Below are 10,481 nucleotides of genomic sequence, written 5' to 3' on the forward strand. Positions count from 1 at the left end.
TCAAATTGTTACTTTTAGCTTTACACTAGCCTTTAGCTACTTTTAGCCTGTGTTTTACTCCACTTCATATCAAGATGAGCTTCTTCATTGTTCTCTTTAAAAACTCTTAAAATAAACAGATTTATTCCTCAGCCTTCAGCACAGGCTAAAATATTTAGTTTTATTGTTTTTATTGATCTTGTTTCAACAGTTCTTATTTGTTTCATACATTTAAATGTTCCTTAATTTTGCATGTACGACAATTTGTTGCAAGTGGTTGTTTTAAAATAATTAAAGTTTAGTTGTTGTATTGGCACTACCTTTAGGCAACGTTTAGCAGATTTTAGCATTTAGCTAGCTTTTTTTCCTCAAAGTTCTAGCTAGCTAACATTTTTACTACTTTCAGCCAAATGTTTGCTACTTTCACTTTTTTTGTTGCTTTTTAGGAAGAAATTTCCATTTTTTTAGGTCTCAGTGTTGTGCTCGTTTTAGATTTCAGCTTCTTTAGTCTTTTGTTTTTTCCACTTTAACAACTCTTTGTGCTTTTCAGCTAATTTCAGCAAAGTCATTCGGCGCTCAATATTCACTCTGCATTTGACAGAAAATACGCTTTCATTAATTCTGGAAGTTATTTTAAGACCCCAGACTTGATGTTTAGGGACCCAGAAAGGGTTTTCAACCCTACTGTTGCTTTAACCTATTTATTAAAGCTGATTTTGGGTTGCCAGGTTGTAAACAGTCTTTTTACAAATAATGCACAATGATCTATCTTAGCTTCTTTTATCTGAATGTTAAAGCTAAGCTCTGGAACTAAAGGCTCCATTTTTGTTACTTTAAGTTGCGTAATATGCTGAGCTTCGTAGGAAAAGTGCCTTTTGGGTGAGATCAGAACATCAGTAGAGCTTTTTAAAGCGGTGATGGCCCCAGGCGGTGAGAGCTGTAGGAAGCCTCCTACTCACAGCTCTTTTTTTTATTGCCTTTTTTAAGTCGGAGGGAGTAAAAACCTCGCTTAAAACCCCGGCTAAGTGGAAAGGGTTGCAACGTTTTTGCGTTTACGCCATAAATCATTTTTATTTTATGTTTGTAATGAACTTTGACGTATTCAAGCTCGTGAAAAATGTTCTGTAACGACTACATTCATGTTTCACTTTAGCTCGGGTTGCAGGAGCCGCATAGGGTTACTGCGACAAACAAAGATGTGCTATCAAGTGCCAACCGCAGCCAGGACCGGATGCAGTTTACGAGCCGACGGTGTCCGAGCGGAGGCCGTGTCGCAGGAAGGTAGGAGCATGAAATAAATAAATAAAAACCACACAGGAGCGTCCAATAAAAACTCTGACAAATTGAGCCGAGAGAAAAACGAGGCAGTGAGTGTGAGAACCAAGTTTAGAAACCCACACCGCTAAAAGATAAATGGGAACTTAAACAGCCTAATTTACTTCGGGGGAGGGGAATACAAATTTATCCTTTTTTTGTTGACAGAGAAAACATATAAAAGTGTTTACAGATAAGCATCAAAATGTCCTGGAAGGTAAACGAGCCGCCGTGTACTATTGGCCGATTCATCCCAGAACTCACACTAGAGCACATTTATACCCCCCAGCCCCCCCGCCTGCACACACTCCAGACATGGCCAGTTCAGAAATGACCAGAAGTAACCGCCCCGTGCAGGTTCGTACTCCCAACTATGGCTTTTAGACCCTCAACAGCTATTAAAGCTCGAGGTCTTTGGTTGGTTTAGGGAGCAGGACTCCGAGGCCCAAGATGGAGGAGGAGCCACATGTTGGGCTGCACAGGTAAAGGCAGAGGAACGTTCTCCAACTCTTAAATCGTTCCTCTAAAGACTTTTTTAACTGACTAAAAGAAAAATAAAACCATCTTAAATCTGTCCAAATGTTAAACGAGGAATACATTATCAAAAAAATACAACTTTTGTTTTTAACTATTATTTCTCACGGCATGATTGTGCAACGTGTCCGCTAAAACGGTTTACTTCAATGAAGGGCGATAATGTAACTGTCTGCGTCCGTTTGTGTGTTGTGTTGGTGAAAAACCTCATGATGAGCCACATAAAGGGTTTTGATCAAACTCGCAGGAAGTCATTACTGGATGTTCATAATATAAAATAATAATATGTTTGTTTGTTAGAGCCTTTTAAGACAATCAAGGACACTTTACAAAACTAAAAACAAGACAAAGTTCATGCTCAATCATCCAGGTACAAAATCCAGTAATGGTCAGTCAGTCAGTTTTTTTTTTGTGGAAAGATGTTTCGCCCTCTATCCAGAGGGCTTCATTAGCAATTCAGTAATTCATCAAACCATTATTGGATTTTGTACCTGGATGATTGAGCATGAACTTTGATGTCTTGAACCACTTTGGCTGTGGCTGCCTGCCTGGGAGGAGTCGACGGGGGACAGAACAGCCCCCAGAAACAACAAAGTCCATGCTCAATAATCCAGGTATACAATCCAACATTTTTCAGTCAGGTCATTTCTTTTTTTGTGCCGAAATGTTTCGCCTTCGATCCAGAAGGCTTCATCAGTCAAGGAAACGCACAACAAAACTGATTCTTCCCCCAACAGCTTACTCCAAAGTGGAACAAACCAGTTCTGCTTGTGATAAGATGGTCTCTTTGGTACGCCCCTCCTCCATTGCCGGCCCTCTTCCTTGTTGACGGTCTTGTCAAACCGGTTGAAAACAACAAAGCCCCCAGAAACCATCTTATCACCAGCAAACTGGTTGGTCCACTAAAGGAGTGTAGTGCTTGATGGGAAAACAGTTTACTTGGGACTCCTCAGACTGACGAAGCCCTCCGGATAGAGGGCGAAACGTCTTTCCACAAAAAATAAACTGTCCAGATGACCTGACTATTAAAAACAATACAGTGCAAAATCGCAACATAAAAGCACTGAATAAAATTAGAAACAAGGAGAAATGACCAAGAAGAAAGAGTCAATTTGATTCAAGATGGCCACCACAGATAAAGAGCCGAGTCTTTCACAATGTTTTGATCTTTTAGACTGCAAGATTTCACCAAAACAGCTATTAATCTGTCATTTTTCTACATAAAACATTCTTAGTTTCTAACTCTATTGAGACAAAAGTAATGGAATGCAATGTATTTAGTCTTTATTTTAATAATATTAATTTATTTATTGGAAATAAAGCCAATTTCCCTTGAAATGGCAAGAGTTGCACATTAGCATTTCTGCTAAAAACAGATGCACAGAAGCGATGATGTCATTTATTCTATTTCCTTATAATCAGTATGTTTGAAACATGAATTTCCCACTTGATTTGTTTTTGGTCTAAATCCAACAAGTTAGCCAATAAGCCCTATATTGATATCTAGTCCAAATATAGTTATTTACGTCAGCAATCCAGTGACAACACTTAGCTTACGTTTAATTAAAGACAGGTTAAGCAACATGCTTGTACAATAATAGAAAGCAAAGTCTTTTAGAAAGTAAAGACGGTGAGAAGGTCACCATTCGAACGCGTCGAAAGACGCCAAAGATCTTAAGAAAGCACCATCAAATGCAGAGAAAAGGACTTTGTGACTCATCTAGTGGTGGGCAACAGCAGTGGTTCCCAACTCTGGTCCTTGAGGAACACCATCCTGCATGCTTTAGTTGTTTTTCTGCTCCAGTGATTAATTACTTCATCAAGTTTTGCAGAAGCCTGTTAATCATCCATTCATTCAAATTAGGAGTGTCAAAGCAGGGAATGGTGTTCAAGGACCAGGGTTAGGAACCACTGGGCTACAGTAACCAGAACGTCACAAGACTGGCATATAGATAAAAAGCACACACACACACACACCTACATGAGGGCTTGAGTTGTTATTACAAACACACCTCACACCTTCAGGCCACCGAGCTGCCTGTGCTTGTTTTCACATTGACATTTGACATACAATCAAAGGCAGCCAACCGCACATCGTTATTTAATCTAAGCACCGAAGACGCTCTGAATGATGCCAACAAGCCGTATCCTGCAGCGAGCGCACACACGGTTTACAGGTGACTCATACACAACCTCTCTTTGACGACTGAAGTTCTGATACAAACAGTTCCCGTGTCTAAGTGCTGTCCTGCCAAACGTAAGCCATCGATGCGTGCCTCCTAGCCGTCTCCTCAGAGAGCACTGGTCCTGATAACGTCAATCTGGAGCTCCAAAGTGGGAAAGAGTGTCGATGCTGGCCACGGTGGAACCGACAGGAAGTCGTGTCAGATAAACGTTAGTACTAAAACCTGGCAAACGAACAAAAATCAAGAGTTTGAGCTAAAAATCTGTAGAAACTGTGAATGGGGAAAGTTACTGGATGGTTGAGCATGAACTTCGTTACCTGCGTAAACCTTTGGATGATGAATTCACTGTTCAGGACAAAACCAGACCGCAAAACCAAATCAGTTTAATTAGTTTAAACTGAGCCTAAACTGATCCAATCTATGGCAGTATTTAGGATGGATGATAAATAAATGTTTTGTGTGACTCCTGAGTCAGCATTCACACAGTTTTCCTTGTTTTAGAGTCTTCTGTTTGTTTTTAAAATAAAACTAGTTCTGCGTACCGTCATCAGAACAGGAAGTGCTCTATGACTTTAAGCATTTGTACTTTTTGTGTTATTTAAAATTTAAATACAAAAAAAAAAATCACTTTTGATCTACATTTGAATCATGTTCTACAACAATATATATATATATTTAAATTTACTTCAGAATACTTGCTCTGTCATTTTATGCTCATTTTAGCTATGCTTTTGCTACATTTAGCTTTAGCTACTTTTTTGCTCACTGTAACCATTTACTATGTTCTGCTAATTTCACGTTTAAGAGTTTAATTATGTGTTTCCTACAGATTTAGCACTATTTTAACTCTTAGTTATGGTTTAGTAAGTTTTAGCATTTAGTTACAGTTCTGCTAACTTTAGAACTGACAGGTACATACAATTTAGATAATTTGAGCTTTTAGCTATAGATGATCTACATTTAGCTTTTAGCTACTATCTTACTAATTGCAATTATGGTTAGCAACATTTAGCTTTAGATACCGTTTTGCTAATTTTACCTCCTAGCTAAATTTTTGCTAATTTTAGCATTTGTTACCATTTTGCTAACTGCAGCTTTTGGCCTTTGATCATTTATTTTTAGGCACAGTTTTGCTAAGTTTAATTTTTTCTTACACTTCGGTAATTTTAGCATTGCAGACAGTTTAGCTCAATTTAGCTTTAATTACTGTTTTGTTAGTTTTTGCATTTAGCTACAGTTCTGCTAACTTCACTTTTAGCATTTAGCTACAGTTCTGCTAACTTCACTTTTAGCATTTAGCTACAGTTCTGCTAAATTTTAGCATTTAGCTACAGTTCTGCTAACTTTTAGCGTTTAGCTACAGTTCTGCTAACTTTTAGCGTTTAGCTACAGTTCTGCTAACTTTTAGCATTTAGCTGCAGTTCTGCCAACTTCACTTTTAGCATTTAGCTACAGTTCTGCTAACTTTTAGCATTTAGCTACAGTTCTGCTAACTTTTAGCATTTAGCTACAGTTCTGCCAACTTCACTTTTAGTGTTTAGCTACAGTTCTGCTAACTTTATACATACATTTTAGCTAATTTAGTTTTTTGCTATGGTTTTGCTACATTTAGCTTTTAGTTACAGTTTTGCTAGATGCAGCTTTTGGCTTTTACTTATTGTAGCTTTTAGGTGCAGTTATGATAAGTTTAGTTTTTAGCTGCATCTTGAAAATTTTAGCTTTAGCTAGAGTTTTGCTGATTTTAGCATTTAGCAATGATTTAACATGGCCGCCTTCGGTGCTACTAACCAGCAGATGAGGCCGAACTTGGAGGCCTATGACTGTGGCGACGCCTGATAAAGGAGCAGCCGAAAAACAAAAAAGTAAAAGAACAGCTTTTAGATTATGTTAATTTGAGCTTTTAGCTATGGTTTTGTTTTACCTCCTAGCTACAATTGAGCTGATTTCAGCTTATGTTCTGCTCCTTTTCACGTTAATTTAGATAATTAATTATCCAAAACTTGATGCATCATGCGTTTCAAAACCAGGTTAGCCCGGAAAAGTTCTAACAAAGAAAATAAACAGAACCCTCACAATTTTACAATTTCTTACAAGCAGAAAAGTGTCTAGTCTGCATCTCAATAAAATGTTTAATGGGCGTTATTATTATTATTATTATTATTATTGCTATTAAAGCACACAAAAAAAAAAAAACTTTTTAAAACACTAGCGTCTCCGAATACCCAGGTGGTTGGGGTGAAGCCGATCATGAAGAACTCGTTAACTCGAAGCAAGGCTGCTCACTTCGACCTCAAAAATTAGATCTGAGAGTTTACAAGGTGCAATGTGGAGGAGTGCGCTGGTATTGCGCAACCGATGCCCTTTAGAGGGGCTCTCCAAGGATTTGTGCCTGAACGCTCTCATTCCTATCAGTTACTCAGTAGCTCGCTGAGCTGTTGCATTCTGGGTGTTTTTTCATGCTCCAATATTTCACGTGGTGAGCTTGTTGAGTTTGATGCTCACAAAACAAGAAAATCTCTCCATGCAACAAACAGCAGCTGATGAGATTTTCCCTTCAAAGCTCTGACTGCGTTTCCCATAAGGCACCTGGATCTGTTGTGGATCTGTTGGCTGCTGAGCCAGTGGCTCAACCATTTCAAAGAAAAGTAGTTAATTCAACGTTCAAACGGGAGAGAGAGAAATAGAAAGAGATAGAGAAATAGTGAAAGAGAAATAGAAAAAAAATAGAGATAAAGAAATATAAATAGAAAGAAAGAGAGAGAGAGAAAGAAAGAAAGAATGAGCTTAAAGTACACCAGGCTACTTGGTATTAAAAGTTACTTAATAAAAGAATTAGACTGAATAATTAAAATAGTTAATTTAACATATTGGCAATATTTTTTAGCAATGGATTTAGATATGGATTTTTCATCCTTGTTTATAAAACAATATTTGTCGGAGATATGACAGTTTTCATTCATTCGGACTGAAAATACTGAACTCTACCATTTTCAGCTGCTAGACGGCGCTCGAGCGGTATGGCATGCTGTTGTGTCATGTTATAGGTAAAAGTGGCTATTAATGAAACAATCGGCTTGCCATAGCCTGCCACCTTGGTCCAGCTTGTCTGGAGCAACCGTCAAATCAGCTTCATTTCGCTGCGACGAAATAAGTTCAACCGAGACAGACCTTTGCTCTAAATTCGAGCAAACAAATTTGTTTTTAGGCGCTTATCTTGTTAAATTTTCAAAGAAATGCACAGCGAGTCCTCCCTCTGCTCGCTCCCGCGTATCGGCTTTTAAAACGCAGCTGATTTGACCGTCAAAGTGCATTTATTAAGCAAAATTACGACTGAGACACACCTTTACTATAATGTCAAGCAAGCACAGTGTTAATCTTGTTCAATTCCTCCCGTGCACGCTCCAGAATCGATTTTTGGCGCAACGCCAGCCCACGTTTCTGGGTTCGGATCACATTTCTGGGTTATCAGCGGTGACACATAATAGATGCAACGTATATGGCAAAGAGACGTATTTATTAATTGTTCCACTTTATTAGACATATTTGGATTGATGCGACTTACAGGGTGGTGCAACGTGTACGGCGGAAAATATGGTAATCTAATCTCTCTTTTCCAAGTGCTAAATTACACTGATGAGAGTTCTGACTTTTATTCCTCCTTTAATAAGAGTAAAGTTTTAATTTAAAGCATTTGTTTATGAGGGGTGACAACAAACCGCTCAGTCTTCCAGTGTCCTTGCCCATCTTTAGAGCTACATGTCATGGAAGGATCCAATCGTTTTGTTTACTCATGAGTACCAGCACAAAAAGTTCATGTGGACACCACGCAGACGGGCCTGCGTTCACTCCAACTTGTGGTGACAACACACTGGAACATCCTCGTAACAGCCAATAAATTCACAATTATTTCAAATCTTGATCTGGATGAGCCGAAGTCGAGCGGAGTAGATGTTCGTTTAAACCTCCCTTTAATCGTTAATAGCCGATCTCAACTTCCTGCAGATTAGATTCGGTTTCTGTTGTACATATTTCAAAGAGCTCACGGCGCTTCCATCCACGTTGTGATGACGCACCTTTAGCTGCTGCTCCATAAACATTACAAACGGGATCATGTTTTGCCACCAACAGGAAGCTTTTCTCTAGAAGCATTGTGGGGGGGGAGGAACTACGGAGAGGACCGGGTGGTGATTTCAGCTAAAAAAAATGCCTCTGCAGCTGAGAAGTTCACATATCACAGCAGTAGCCATATCAACCGTGGCCACCTTTAAGCTAATTAGAACCGATTAAGAAGATTAACTGGACTTGTGTCTCGAGCAAAGAGATGAAAAAAGCAGGCTTGCTTACAAATTTACCACAAAAGCAGCGGAAAAAATAAAACATTCCGACAAATTACCACTTGTAGCCGACAGAGTTAACTTTGTAGTAAGACAGGAGGTAAAGGGAACATTTATTCCTCTTGGAAAGGTGGGTTCAAGGTGTGACTCCGCCTCTGCCTGCCCTGAAAAGACACCTGTTCTGTGATCCGACAGGTGGGTCATCGAGGAAGAGCCTAACTGCTGCTGCCGAGGCCTCCTGCTCACTTCATGTCTGCTCTCTAGCTCCTTCTGCGCAGTTAAAAAGCAAAGACTTCACTAAAAAGCGACCGTCTTTAAAGAAAGCACTGATCTGTACAGAAACGGGCGAGAGCACGCCAATAATCCAGCGTTCGTGCCTCGGAAGGCTCAAACGGCTGCCACACGCCGGCACGAACGCACGTCACATACAACGGCAAACATTAAGGGTGGAGTTAAAGCTTAAACCTTTAAATCCACGGCTGCGCTATCAAACCACGCGAGCAAGAGCCGAGGCAGCTGTTGCCCAGGCTGTTGGGTGCCTGCATGCCAAACACACACACCTGCACGCGCTTACAGCAGCCGATCGGTGCACTTTCACGGTCTCAGTTCATGTCTGCATGCATGTCGGTGCACTTTACATGACGTAAGGAAGGAGGTGGACACGTGGCAAACGGCTCATGTGTCGCATTTAAATATTGACGACGGCTCATCGGAGCTGCATATGAACGATCTCTTGCCTCGGTCGTTGGTTTCCCTGGGGTTTTATAAGAAGTTTCATTAAAAGGGGTGAAGAGCGGTTAAGTCGATGACCCGGTTACCGTGTGAGGCCTCGACACAGCCGCACACAAGGTCATCGAGGAATAACCCGTTAGATTAGCTGCTTTACATCAACACTGATGCTCTGAGGCAGGAATTAGAGCTGACTGAGGAAAGACTTAGCTCGTGTACTTGACCTGGGATGTAGGGCTTTAGAACAGGATATCCAGTTTAAAACGCAACCATAAACACCTCTAAATTTATTTCTGGGTCTTCAGTTAGTTAAAATTAAACAGACTGCAATTTCTGAAACAGCAGTGTGAACACTGAACGAGCTGAAACCGAGTTGTTACCAAGTTTAAAGAAGCGGAAGCTAAAAGGGTTAGCTAAGAAGGTTAATATAGTAGGTAATAATTTAATATAGTAGGTTAATCTAGTAAATTCTCACTTAAGGCAGCAAAAGGCTAATTAAATTTAGCATAAAGTACCTCAAAGTTGAAGCATTTCAACGAAAACGTAACTAAAACCAAAAAGATAAAATTAGCAAAAAGATGGCTAAATGTACCAAAAGGTTAGCTAATGATATCAAAAAGCTATCAAGCAGGAATGAAAGTGTGAACATTAGCTAAATACTAAAAGCAAAAGTCTAGCTAAACATTAAAAAGCTAAAAGCAGCAAAAGTTAGCTAAAAGCTAAGAGGAGTACATGTTAAACACAGCAAAATGCTAGTTAAATGTATCAAAAATGTAAAGCTAAATGTAACAAGTAGTAGGCTAAAAGCTAAACGTGGCAAGACTAAACATAGTAGAAAATCTACGCCAAAAGTAACAAAAATTTAGCTTGAATGGGCAAAAGATTCGCTAAAAATAGGAAAAGGTTTATTAAAATATATATAAAAGCTAACAAAAAGCTAAATGTAGCAAAAGGCTAGCTGAAAGCTACTTTTAGCTAAAGGCTAGCTAAAGGTGGCAAAAGGTTAACTAAAAGTAGCATCAAAGTTGGTTCAAATGGCAAAAGACTAGATAAAAGTTGCAACAAGCTAGCTAAAAATGGCAGAAGACTAACCAAAAATGGCCAAAGGATATAGCTAAAAGTAGAAAAAGTGGCACATGGCTAGCTAAATGTGGCAAATAGCTAAAAGTGGCACAAGGCTAGCTAAAAGTGGCACAAGGCTAACTAAATGTGGCAAATAGCTGAAAGTAGCAAAAGGCTAGGTAAAAGTGGCACAAGGCTAGCTAAAAATGGCAAATGACTAGCTAAATGTGGCAAATAGCTAAAAGTGGCACAAGGCTAGCCAAAAGTGGCAAATAGCTGAAAGTAGCAAAAGGCTTGCTAAAAGTGGCACAAGGCTAGCTAAAAGTGGCACAAGGCTAGCTAA

General features: G+C 39.4%; 1 protein-coding gene across 1 annotated transcript in view; it reads right to left on the reverse strand.

Moving 5' to 3' along the window:
• The window catches only part of wnk4a (WNK lysine deficient protein kinase 4a), a 68,483-nt gene that overhangs the window by 56,437 nt on the left and 1,565 nt on the right, over positions 1–10,481 (reverse strand). The window lies entirely within an intron of this gene.

This window comes from Nematolebias whitei, chromosome 17 (assembly GCF_014905685.2).
Source record: "Nematolebias whitei isolate Nwh7 chromosome 17, NemWhi1, whole genome shotgun sequence".
In the NCBI taxonomy this organism is placed as follows: domain Eukaryota; kingdom Metazoa; phylum Chordata; class Actinopteri; order Cyprinodontiformes; family Rivulidae; genus Nematolebias; species Nematolebias whitei.